The sequence below is a fragment of the Xenopus laevis genome, chromosome 8L, assembly GCF_017654675.1.
Source record: "Xenopus laevis strain J_2021 chromosome 8L, Xenopus_laevis_v10.1, whole genome shotgun sequence".
Taxonomy (NCBI): domain Eukaryota; kingdom Metazoa; phylum Chordata; class Amphibia; order Anura; family Pipidae; genus Xenopus; species Xenopus laevis.
This window is the reverse complement of record NC_054385.1, coordinates 118330250-118344121: the sequence shown is the minus strand read 5'-3', so window position 1 is coordinate 118344121 and position 13872 is coordinate 118330250. Positions and strand designations below refer to the sequence as shown.

General features: G+C 40.4%; 1 long non-coding RNA gene across 2 annotated transcripts in view; it reads right to left on the bottom strand.

The window, feature by feature from the left end:
• Positions 1 to 3932: 3932 nt before the first annotated feature.
• LOC108699355 overlaps positions 3933 to 13872 on the bottom strand; it is a 29646-nt gene continuing 19706 nt past the window's right edge. The window contains exons 2-4 of one of the 2 annotated variants that reach the window (XR_005963564.1): positions 10807 to 11010; positions 4995 to 5294; positions 3933 to 4859 (exon numbers count right to left, since the gene is read on the bottom strand). This is a non-coding gene — a long non-coding RNA (uncharacterized LOC108699355). Of the gene's footprint in view, positions 4860 to 4994; positions 5295 to 10806; positions 11574 to 13872 lie in introns of those variants that run through there. The other variant, XR_001932764.2, reaches the window with a different exon arrangement.

Here is a 13872-nt window from a genome sequence, read left to right as displayed (position 1 = left end):
CCTATAACATAATAAAACAATAGCCTTATGTCACCTCTGCAGCCTCAACCAAGCTTTTACTAATCCATGCAGCCAAACTCAAAAGCAGCATAGTCTGCAACAAGGTGTCATCATAATCAGCTCCAAGTATGCTCCTATGTATCCCCCTGGAGGAGCCAATTACCTGATTCCCCAACAAATACGATGTCATAAGGAGATGACCTTTATCAGAAGCCTGCCATTTGCAAGGAATTATGGGGATTGTAGTTTCAATAGGGGCAGATTTATCAAAGGTTAAGGCGAATTTTCAAAGGAAAAAACATTGGCATTTCAAGCTATTTTTTGTGTACTTCGACTAGGGAAGAGTCGAAATTCAATTTGAATTTGAAAAAATTAAAAGATTTGAATATCGAAATTTATCATGTACTGTCTCTTTAAAAATTCGACTTTGACCATTCATCATCCAAAACCTGCCAAATTGCTGTTTTAGCCTATGAGGGGCCTCCTAGAACCTACTTGGAATCAATTGGTGGACTTTGGGAAAACTTTGAATCGGATTTGATCGAATGCAATATTTCTTCGATTAGAACGATTGAAAATTGGCAGAATACAGACCTATTCAAAAGAAAACGGACGATTTGACCGAAAAAAAACCTTTAGCTTAATTTCGGCTGATCTTTTTGAATTCAAAGCTTTTTCAATTCAAAATTCAACTCTTGATAAATATGCCCCTTAATGTGACATTTGTTCCATTAATATGTTTAACTCTCCCCCCTCAAAAGTTGCTTATAATGGGGATCAGAGAGGAAATATGCCAGTGTGAAAGAATTCTATAAACATAGCTATAATCTCAGTCATAAAGCAGGGCAGGGATGCTTCTTTTAATGGGTGTCAGAGAGGAGCTGTGCCAATGTGAAATAATGTTGTGTTATAAACATATTTAGAATCTCAGCCATACAGCATGAAGTACGGCATACAGGCAGTGTAGGACAGGCAGAGTATAGCAAACACACAGGGAATATAGTATGTTGTGTACATAATATATTCATACTCCAGCAGTTTGTGTGAGATTTGATCAGGAGAACAATGCAGTCAATTAGAGTTTGGGTCTAAGGTGAACAGTACAGGTTTTTACAATACTGTGGGAGATTATAGGTTTGAACAATACATGCCTGAGAAAGACAAGGAGCAGTACTACTGAAAATGATCCTCTACAATCAGTTTGAAAAGTTATTTTCTGTCAACCAAACCAGAGGCACAAATTCAGTTCTTCAATTATGCTCCCTGTCTGCAAACAAAGAGGTGTTGCGCACAGATATGATGTTACTAGAGGATGAGGGAGGAGAAATATGACTCAGGAAACATGGGCGGGCCTAAGTAAATATTGCTGAACTGAATAGATACAGGTATGGGACCTGTTATCCAGAATGCTCGGGACCTGGAGTTTTACGGATAACGGATCTTTCTGTAATTTGGGTCTTCATGCCTTAAGTCTACTAGAAATTCATTTAAACATTAAATAAACCCAATAGGCTGGATTTGCTTAAAATACGGATTAATTATCTTAGTTGGGATCAAGGACAAGCTACTGTTTTATTATTACAGAGAAAAAGGAAATCATTTTTAAAAATTTGGATTATTTGGATAAAATTGAGTCTATGGGAGACCGTAATTCGGAGCTTTCTGGATATCGGGTTTCCGGATAAGGGATCCTATACCTGTACTACTACTTTCAGATTCTGAAAATGCTTGATCTGGAGAGCTGTTAGAAATGAGTGAGAAGAAAGTGTTTATAACACACATTTTATTGTAGTAATTAATGTTATATATCTGTGAGAAAAATGGTATGGTTTATAGTTCATGGCAGTTCTCCTTTAAACCAAGTAATACCTGTGAAAAGAATAATTCTTGGGCACATTTGCACTACAGTACCAAAGAGTCTAATGAGTGCTTTATTCAAATGTATAGGGCATGCTATAAAATCCTCACACCCACTTGCTTACATTTATCAGCTAGAAATCAGTAATCATGTACAATAACATTAAAACAAAAACCTGATCATGTGCTCTCACCTCAGAAGATGCCATATTTGAACACTGATGTGGAAGTATGCTGGAGCTCTTGAGAAAGCAGCACTAGCTGATCTAAAAGAGGTGGCTATTGATGTGTAGATCATATTACATTTAGAAGAAAGCTTTTGATTGGAAAATAAAATCATGCAGTGGATTGGTAACAGGAGACAATAGGGGTGGGGGGAAACTAATAACACGAGCCGTGATTTGTTCATTGTTAGTAAATTTTAATTGGTTTTCAAAATTCTTACAAAATGATAAAAAATAATGCTACATTGACAAAATAAATCTGATAGCACAAAACTGATAAAGTAATCTTACTACATAGTTTGTAACAGAATATTAGTTAACAAAATTAATTAGATGATATACTGTAGATATCTGAAGAACAGACACTGATGTTTATCCATTTTGTCAAACAAAAGAGATAATGTGAAAACATACATATCTTTTAAGTAAAGATGGTTGTACATAATGTATTTGGTGAAACTAAAAGCTGTATGTTCTTTTGTAAAACAACAAAAGTTGAGCAAAATGTGTTGGAAGTTGAGCAAAACATGTTTGTGCTACAAAAAAGTAATTTGCACTTTTGTTACAATACAATAGATATATTATATGTACACAATTTATTTTTGCTAACTATTATCAGTTTTGTTCCACAATACATATTTAAGCAAGACTACATATATTTTGTGGCACAAAATCCATGTTCTCATTAATTCTGTCCAAATGATGCAGAAAATCCTATTAACAGATTAATTTTGCTTACAAAATGTACTTTTTGTCAACATAATGTACATGGGACAAACGGCACCCCATAGAAACCCAGCGCACATCAAGAAATCATTGGGACTTCTCCCATTGACTTATATGCAACCTCAACAGGTCTGAGATGCCGGATTTTCGGATTCAGACTTTTCCATCCTCGGGGTTTAATAAATTCCAAAAAATTCATGATTTTTTAAAAGTCAGATTTTAATATAAAAAAAAAATCACGAGTTTAGTAAATAACCCCCTTAGTGTATGGGCAACTAGGGTTTCTAGGCCAACGCTTCCTACAGCACAACAACAACAGCAATAATTCCAATGTAGAGCATTACACATGAACTGTTACTATGATGCTGGCATTATAACTTACAGAGTGCAGACACTTACCATCTGCTGCTTCTCCTAACAATAATATGGTATTGTGATTAATATTGTTTTATTGTCCTAATTATAATACAAGTAAGTCATGGCTGCCTAGAATTAGAACTGGTGAGATATATGTCCTCTTTTCCTTTGTGTCTGAGAGAAACTCCCTATAAGGGCAAATATAAAAGCTTCGCTCTTGTGGCTTCCTGTCTGGCCATGACCACACATCAGATACTGCAGTTTAGTTCAACCATACATTGCTGCATTGTGTGTCCTTGGGAAGTGAGGCTACTGTGTATACTTTGTATATATGGGAAGTAAAGTACAATTATATACTGTATTCAGGATACTTTGCATGTACCACAATAGACAATGTCTGAAAGTAGAACTAAACCCTAAAAATCAATAGGGCTAAAAATGTCATATTTTATATACTGAACTTATTGCACCAGTGTAAAGTTTCAGCTTGTCAATAGCAGCAATGATCCAGGACTTCAAACTTGTCACAGGGGGTCACCATCTTGGAAAGTGTCTGTGACACGCACATGCTCAGTGGGCTCTGATTGGCTGTTGAGAAGCTAAGCTTAGGGCTCGTCACTAATTATCCAGCAGAAAATGAGCTTCCCCTGTAATATAAGCTGATGCTACAGGTTTGCTGATTATTAAATTCTGATGCTAATTGCACTGGTTTCTGTGCTGCCATGTAGTGATTATGTGTATTAATTACTAATCAGCCTTATATTGTGACATTTCTATTCTATGTGTACTGTATATTGTGAGTGGGTCCCTAAGCTCAGTAAGTGACAGCAGCACAGAGCATGTGCAGTGATTGACACAACTGATAACAATATATAATGGGTCCACCCCAGCTACTCCTGTAACTACATTAGACAGATGTTCCAAAAAGTCCTGACTTTACAATAGGTGTAAACTGTATTAAAGATGGAGCAAAATATTTTGAACCAGTTCAAGGCCACATCTGAGAAAAAGACTTATATAACATCTGTTACATTCTCACCAACTCTGCATCATCACCATTTTCATGGTCAGTTTCACCTGTAGCCATTAAATCTGCTTGTTTTTTCCCAAGTGTGGGAGGGAACCCACCAAGTTATGGGAAGAATGCATAAATGTAATGCAGATAGTTGCAGTTCTGTGCTTTGGAAAGATTTAAGTGGGGCAAGGGCAGGGGCGATTGCATAGTCCCTTTAGATATTTAGACATAGTGTTCATATTTCCCGTTTTATTTCCTGTTCCCTAATAAAAAAAATCCTGATTGACCATCCTTAGATCTTCTATACCATTTATTACCTTCTGTTAATATATTATCATATTATTATTATGAGCAATGGAGATCAAAACTGTACTCCAGATGAAGCCTAATCAGTGCTTTACAAAGGAGAAGAACTAAAGTATGAGTTTATGCGAGACTAGTAACCAATGGAGAAGCAGATGTTTGGTTTGAAACAGGTTACCAGTAACTGTGAACTGTGAACTGTGAACACAAAATTGGAGGTCTAAAAGGTTTTTAATACATTTCCCTTTATTTTCAGTTTATCTGTTTGTGATGTTCTTCCCTTTTAGTTCTTGTGACAATGATGAGAGCTGCTAGTGACAAGGAGAGAGCAGTGAGTATTGGCAGGTAGATGTACAGCCTCATCCTGCAGCTTTTATCTGAAACATAAATATCACAAAACATTTTAGAAATAAAGGTACCCTCTAAGGCCAATACAGCTCTGACATAAGAATTACTATTTATGCAAGGGTGTAAAAACAACCTGACTCCAACTGATCTGGATTCATACCCACCAGCTGTGCTTTTTTTGAGGCTGGTATCAGGACAAACTTTCTTAGTGGTAATGGAGACATTTTTCTGGTCAGCCGAGTTGTGTATCAAGCACAGATACTCCTCATCCCAGGATTCAGGCTGCAGTGACACATGGATTGTGGTACCATTGGTATAGGGCTGGTACCGCTCTTTGTGTCTGTACATCCAACTGTAGGACAGAGCTGATGACTTTGTTGGGGCAGAACAATGAAGAGTGAAATTGCACCAGTCACTCGTATTCTGTTCCATCTCCACATTTATAACTGGGGTGGGAACAGGCTCTGTGTTAGAAACATATTCACATTAATTTTTCTTGTACAGAAAAAAACAGAAAGGACATATAAAAGATTATATTAAATAGTTTTAACAATAGCATTTTGTGTAAATAGGCATGGGATGGGATATGATAGACATATAAAGGTGATAGTGCTTGGGGCACTTTGTTGGCCTTGGGAAATTGTGCTCCCCATGGGTGACAAAAGGCACAAACATATCTTAACACAGGTGAATGTGAATCACCAGGGGTAAAACATTTAAATCCTGTAATTTTTAAAAATACCTGATTATGAGTTTAAGTATTAAGGGTTCCACGTAGGAAAAATTAATTTAGAGAGCATGCGCTGGGGTAATCTGCTACTTTCACTCTGCTATCAGTATTCAGTAACTTTAAAACTCCCAGTGATGGAGCCAGTGAGATGCTACTTGTATATTCAAATAACCCAAAGCCACAGGCTCTATCATTTGAAACATCATTAGGGTAAGTACAATGAAAAGATAACTAAACCCTAAAAATTAATATGGCTTAAAATGCCATGTTTTATATACTGAACTTATTGCAGCAATGATCCAGGACCTCAAACTTGTCACAGGGGGTCACCATTAGGGATGTCGCGGACTGTTCTGCGGCGAACTTGTTCGCGCGAACATCGGCTGTTCGCGTCCGCCGCAAGTTTGCGAACGTCGCGCGACGTTCGCCAATAGGCGTTCGCGTCAAAATCGTTCGACCATTCGAGCGCTAAAATCGAACGATTTTCGTTAGATTCGAACGAAAATCGTTCGATCGAACGATTAAAATCCTCCGATCGTTCGAATCGAACGATTTTCGGATGTTCGAAGTTCGCAAACTGTTCGCATTTTTTGCCGGTGTTCGCGAACACATTATCGGCGGTTCGCTACATCCCTAGTCACCATCTTGGAAAGTGTCTGTGACACTCACATGCTCAGTGGGCTCTGATTGGCTGTTGAGAAGCTAAGCTTAGGGCTCGTCACTAATTATCCAGTAGAAAATGAGCTTCCCCTGTAATATAAGCTGATGCTACAGGTTTGCTGATTATTAAATTCTGATGCTAATTGCACTGGTTTCTGTGCTGCCATGTAGTGATTATGTGTATTAATTACTAATCAGCCTTATATTGTGACATTTCTATTCTATGTGTACTGTATATTGTGAGTGGGTCCCTAAGCTCAGTAAGTGACAGCAGCACAGAGCATGTGCAGTGATTGACACAACTGATAACAATATATAATGGGTCCACCCCAGCTACTCCTGTAACTACATTAGACAGATGTTCCAAAAAGTCCTGACTTTACAATAGGTGTAAACTGTATTAAAGATGGAGCAAAATATTTTGAACCAGTTCAAGGCCACATCTGAGAAAAAGACATATAACATCTGTTACATTCTCACCAACTCTGCATCATCACCATTTTCATGGTCAGTTTCACCTGTAGCCATTAAATCTGCTTGTTTTTTCCCAAGTGTGGGAGGGAACCCACCAAGTTATGGGAAGAATGCATAAATGTAATGCAGATAGTTGCAGTTCTGTGCTTTGGAAAGATTTAAGTGGGGCAAGGGCAGGGGCGATTGCATAGTCCCTTTAGATATTTAGACATAGTGTTCATATTTCCCGTTTTATTTCCTGTTCCCTAATAAAAAAAATCCTGATTGACCATCCTTAGATCTTCTATACCATTTATTACCTTCTGTTAATATATTATCATATTATTATTATGAGCAATGGAGATCAAAACTGTACTCCAGATGAAGCCTAATCAGTGCTTTACAAAGGAGAAGAACTAAAGTATGAGTCTATGCGAGACTAGTAACCAATGGAGAAGCAGATGTTTGGTTTGAAACAGGTTACCAGTAAATGCAACTTGCTGATTGGCTGCAGGGCTGGTCCTATCAAATGTGGGGCCCAATTGGGACCATGTTGGCGGGGCCCCTAGACAAAGTGTTGCTGGCTACTGACACACCAAGTATTTAGGAAAATAAGGGCATACAGGCACAAAATAGAAAGGAAAGGGGCAGACAAGGTAACATAATAGGGGCACACAGGGTAAGAGAGAGAGGGAGGAAATAGGAGAGTGGACTGGGCCAATTAGTTTGGGGCTGGGCCAATTCAGCTTGGGAGCAGGCTTGGTTGGATTGGGGGCAGGCAGGGCCTATCAAGGTTGGAGGAAAGCTGGGCCTATGAGAGTTGGGGGCAGGCTAGACCTATGGATTTGGGGATGGGCTGGACTCTCAAAGTTGGGGGCAGGCCAGGCAGCATCATGTGCTGAGGGAAATATTATCTGTGCTGCCCTGTGGTGCGGGGCCCAATTGGGCCCAATTGGTCCAATTGGCCTAAGGCCGGCCCTGATTGGCTGCTTTGGGTTACTAGACCTGGTGCAAACCATGTGATTATTACTACAATACCTTGTTGGCCCACACTGTTGCTGATTGGCACTGTTTGTTACATTGTGTATGGGAAGTCTTTCTCCATTGAGAAGATTGCTTGTTGGCTCTAATTGTGTCATTATCATGTCTCTATTTAAGGAGTCCTACTATAATGACACAAATTAGAATAAGAGATATTTACTGGCATAAGAGATGTTTACTTGTATAGAAACATCAGCTTGCTGTTTTACCTGATCAACAAGTCAAATTCTGTGTTGACTTCTCTAACACTGTATGTTCTGGAGTAACATACCAGAAATACTTTTCATACTATTCTCACAGCTCACATATAAGTGTGTATAGGACAACAGGCTGCAAACGTGATCTAAAGCGATGTTTCCTGTAAGTAACATAGTTAAGAATTTGCACTGATGACCCATAACTAGTGATGGACGAATTTGGCATTAGCGAAATGCCCTTTTTTGATGCCAGCGTCCGTTTTTGGATGGTGGTGTACATTCGCCGGCAAAAATGCACTAGCGTCCAAAAAAATGGATGCCGGCATCAATTTTTTTTTGGACGCCGGCAAATTTTCGCAGCAGTTTCGCGAATTGCAGGAATTCGCTGCAAATTTGCACCTGGCGAATAAATTCACCGATCTTTACCCATAACAAAGATTACTTCTATTAGTCTATGTGCACGAGACCCAGGGCCTTCATCACACACTCATATTCCCAGCAGATATGGGTCCATCATGTTGTCATACTGTACAGTACAGTACAAAAGAAACTGGGCCCTCTACAGTTGCACAACTTGTAATGGCTGCCGTGATTAGATCAAGCGCAATTAACTGCTGATCAGTTACTACAATCTAATGTAGCTAAGTGCTCCTTGTGACATAAGTGAACATTAATAGGACTTCTGAAATATCTCTTCTAGAAAATTCCAACCTTGAGGAAGATCTTTCTTTCCTTTTTTAAGACCCTTTTTTCTTATCTGGCAAGAATCAGGGGTGTAATTACGGAGGAAGCAGACCTTGCAGTTGCAGGGGTGCCCAGGAGTGTTAGAGGGCCCAGTAAGATCCTAATTCATGAGCGGTGTCAATATATCTTGGTAGTATAGGTCAACTTACCAATGTTTAGGGGCCCTAAACTGGATTTGCTGTGGGATTTGCTGACATCTAGTTCCACCACTGAGCCCAATGATGCTTTTGAGTGTGGGCATCTGGCTGTTTTACTGTGTTAGTACTAAGCTATAGATCCTACCATCAAAACACCCAGGGAATCAATACAATACATCCTTAGGCCAGGGTGCTCTTAAGACACTACAGCCTACTGGTACAAAGTGCGATAAGTCAGGACCATTTCCAAAAAGAATTTGCCACATCACGAGGCCACTTCAAAGCGCCATGTGTCTGTTGTTTTAACTGTGGAGTCAGGAATGCTTTAACACTGGGGAAATTGTCACATGACAAGAATGCCTTACAAGTGACACAAAATGGTTGTTATCATAGCTTTGACTTTAGAAATCCATCAACAACCAATAAAGTTGTCACCCATGAGGAAGCTAAAAGGGTACACAATTATAAATGGTGTATTTGTGCCTGTAAACAATCTCTAGCAGAGTGATACTGGGAATAAACAACTTTATTTGGTTTGGCGAAGGTTCTCATCATTTTGCTCTGCTTGGATGAAGATGTACATTTCCTGGTTGGCATGTACTTCCTCTTTGTCACACAACAGGGGATTCTGGGTATATCTTCAACAGATACCGGGTAAATGCAGGTGCTACCATCTTAATTCATTATTTCGTTCGGCGTCTTTTCTTAATCATTTAGGTTTTACATTTATGTGTTAGCAGTTTAGACGCTCACCAAGTTTAGGATGTGGCTCGGGTGCAAGTACCCCGAACCCGTTGCTTGCTTTATCTTATATGCAATCTTAAAAGCCAGGGTCACGCACTTCTATTGAACCTTTGCAAAAGAAAGAGGGTGTGTTGCTCTTGTCCAATCAGGTATGGATGTAAAAGGTTATGTAAAGATACTGGAGAAAAAATAAATCCCCAAGAGCTGGCATGAGATATGTACATAGTTTGAGTACTGAAATGAAAGAGAACACAGTAGGTGTAAATAACAGAGGTATGAGGAACTGCTTTGTGAATTTCTTATTCATGTAAGAAATAGGAGTCAGTAGCATTGTCTAAACTGAACCCATGGACCAAGGCACATAAATGCCTCTCCAATAAATAAAATATTGTTCATTCACACAGCAGTGTCTGATTATGTACTGGCACCACTGGATTATGCCTAAATATAAGTGAGCTAGAACCAAACTTACTAAGGACTTCTTCCCTGCACCAGTGGTAGAACTACTGGGGGAGCAGGGGGTGCATTTGGGCCAGGGCCTGCACCCCCTCAGGGCCCCCGGCAGCTCGCACCCTGCCGATTTCCGGGAAGATAATTTCGTACGGAGGGGGCCCGGCTGCACGTTTCGCAGCACCAGGGCCCGCCCCCCTCTAGTTACGTTACTGCCCTGCACCTAGGGTTTCCGGCCTGGCCAGTAAAAATGATGGTTGATCCCAATGTTATTAATAGGGAAAAAAGATAAATATATAGGAGGCCGGTATTTTTTTCCAGAAAAGGTGGCAACCCTACCTGCACCCCTTACAACCCTCCAAATCTGTGTGAGCTTGCATGCCTGCTATAGTAGCATGAATATATAGCAGCTTATATGGCTGCACTGTTATTTGTGACTCCCTATGGGACAATCATTACTGACTGACCAATCACAGTACAACAATAAGGGACGGGGCAGCTGTGTTAGGAGGTAGTGCCGCCATCAGAAATCATCGTGCTCTGCACAGCAACGTTTTCTGGGCCCCCTGCTCCCTGCTCATCCCAGAACCCACCCCCAAGCCCCAGTCAAGTTCCCGCCCTCCCCACACCACAGTAAAAAGTCCACACAGACACCGGCACTAAAAACGGTAAGCCCCTCACTATAAAAAAAATTGTGCCAAGGCCCCCCATAAAAGTTTTCAAAAACATTGGTGGTCAGGGGCCCCATAGAATACTTTAAAATATCATTGGTGGCCAGGGGTTCAATAAAAAAAAACATTGGTGTTCAGTAGAACTTTACCTTAGGTTCTTCTTTAGCTTCTTCGGCTCCTTTCGTAGCTTCGGGTCTTTTCGCGGCTGCAGGACTTTAACTCCGGGTATTTTGTCATTGTATATTTATTCAGTGCGGCTTCGGGTCTTCGGGACTGCAGGAACTTTGGAGCCAGGCCCCCCTTTAGCCCAGGACCGGTACAACTGTACCCCGTGTTCCCCGATGATGGCGGCCCTGTTAGGAGGTGAAAAGAGTGAGGAGTATAACATGGCAGTATGGCCACAGTTGGGCAAGATGTTGTCAAGGTTACAGCTTTGCTTGTTATTATTTCAGGGCAGACATGGAGTGCTGCTTCCAGTGTTACCTGTTTGGTATCAGGTGCCTCTAGGTGTATGGCCCCAAAAACTGCCAAGGGCAGTTCGTGAATGTTATTATTTCAGGGGACATAATAGCATCTGGTCCCCACATGGTATCCTAACTGTGATCTATTTCCAATGCCCAGAACCAAAAAATGATTTATAATCTACTAGAGGTTGTGCCCATAAGGCAATATTTATACTGCACCGTTTATGTTGTGTGTTTCAACAAGGCCGTGTGTGTTCAAAACATTCTGTCCTGGAACATCTAGTAGGCAAAACTCTCAGATCATTGAACATAGAAAACTTCGATATTTTTTCTTTCCTGTTAAGTTGTAGAAAGTGGTTTACGCTTTTATAAAATCGCTTTCATCCATGCTTGGAGCTTTTCATTACAGACCGTAGTAAGTAAGTAATATATGTTTCATTTTAATTGTACTACGGGTATTGGACCTTGGGACATGGGGTTTTCTGGATAATGGATCTTTCTGTAACTTGGATCTTCATACTGTAAGTCTACTAGAAAATCATGTAAACATTAAATAAACCCAAAAGGATGGTCTTGCTTCCAATAAGGATTAATTATATCCTAATTTGCTGCTGTTTTATTATTATTACAGAGAAAAAGGAAATCACTTATTAAAATGTTGATTATTTGAATAAAAACTTTCTCAATAACCGGTTTCTGGATAATGGACCCTATATTTGTCAACCCGCAGGGACATCGCAAATTCACTAACAGGCACAGGCACCAATTCTCTAGCGAAAGAGACCGTTGCTAGCGGTCATTCGCACTCTATCGCCAGGCGACTTTTCACTCTGGTGAAAGGTCGTTACTCGGCAAATTCACTAAAGTGCAGATTATACTGAGCGTTACCTCTTTCGCCAGAGTTGACTTCACCATCTCAGACCAAGCGAAGTTTTATAAAGCAGCTAGATCTTCCTCAGTTTTACATCATATCATAAATTCTCTTGTCTTTATTAAGGTTCCCTGGACATTAGTAGGGATGTCGCGGACTGTTCGCCGGCGAACTTGTTCGCGCGAACATCGGCTGTTCGCGTCCGCCGCAAGTTCGCGAACGTCGCGCGACGTTCGCCATTTTGGGTTCGCCTTACCTGGCGCTTTTTTTTGACCTCTCACCCCAGACCAGCAGATACATGGCAGCCAATCAGGAAGCTCTCCCTCCTGGACCACCCCCACACCCCCTGGACCACTCCCCTTCCATATATAAACTGAAGCCCTGCAGCGTTTTTTCATTCTGCCTGTGTGTGCTTGGAAGAGCTAGTGTAGGGAGAGAGCTGCTAGTGATTTCACTGATTTGAGGGACAGTTGATAGTAAGTTTGCTGGCTAGTAATCTACTTGATACTGCTCTGTATTGGAGGGACAGAAGTCTGCAGGGATTTGAGGGACATTTTAGGGTAGCTTTGCTGGCTAGTAATCTACCTTCTACTGCAGTGCTCTGTATGTAGCTGCCTGCTGTGGGCACTGATCTCTTCTGATCTCATCTGCTGACTGCTGTAATAACCCAATAGTCCTTGTAAGGACTGCTTTTATTTTCTTTTTTGTTGTTTTACTTTGCTACTTTAACAGCCAAGTGCTATTAGTCTAGCAGTGTTGGGGAGTGGGACTGGTGTGCTACTGTGCTGCTCCTAGTAGTTCAGCAGCACCAACTCGAGAATATTTTTTTTTTTTAATATACATATAATTTTTTTTTTTATTTTACTTATCTTACTGTTCTTTAAGGTGTCCAGTGCTGTTTGCTGTTCTTCATAGTAGTGCACCAATAGTAGTGCACTTGCAGGCATTATTTGCCCAGTGGCCATCTAGCTGTGTGAGCTTGTTCACATTCTGTCTAAATATCAATAATAATACCGTCTCCAGAAACACCACCTGAGTGACGTTTTTCAAGCAGCAATAATATATTCCGTATCCACCACTGCTGTAGTGTATACGTTGACCTTGTAGGCATTATTTGCCCAGTGTGTTCTTCATTTTCAAACCACTGCCACTTAGCTGTGTGAGCTTGTTCACATTCTGTCTAAATATCAATAATAATACCGTCTCCAGAAACACCACCTGAGTGACGTTTTTCAAGCAGCAATAATATATTCCGTATCCACCACTGCTGTAGTGTATACGTTGACCTTGTAGGCATTATTTGCCCAGTGTGTTCTTCTTCATTTTCAAACAACTCCCATCTAGCTGTGTGAGCTTGTTCACATTTTGTCTAAATATCAATAATAATACCGTCTCTAGAAACACCACCCGAGTGACGTTTTTTCAAGCAGCAATAATATATTCCGTATCCACCACTGCTGTAGTGTATACGTTGACCTTGTAGGCATTATTTGCCCAGTGTGTTCTTCATTTTCAAACCACTGCCACTTAGCTGTGTGAGCTTGTTCACATTCTGTCTAAATATCAATAATAATACCGTCTCCAGAAACACCACCTGAGTGACGTTTTTCAAGCAGCAATAATATATTCCGTATCCACCACTGCTGTAGTGTATACGTTGACGTTGTAGGCATTATTTGCCCAGTGTGTTCTTCATTTTCAAACCACTGCCACTTAGCTGTGTGAGCTTTTTCACATTCTGTCTAAATATCAATAATAATACCGTCTCCAGAAACACCACCTGAGTGACGTTTTTCAAGCAGCAATAATATATTCCGTATCCACCACTGCTGTAGTGTATACGTTGACCTTGTAGGCATTATTTGCCCAGTGTGTTCTTC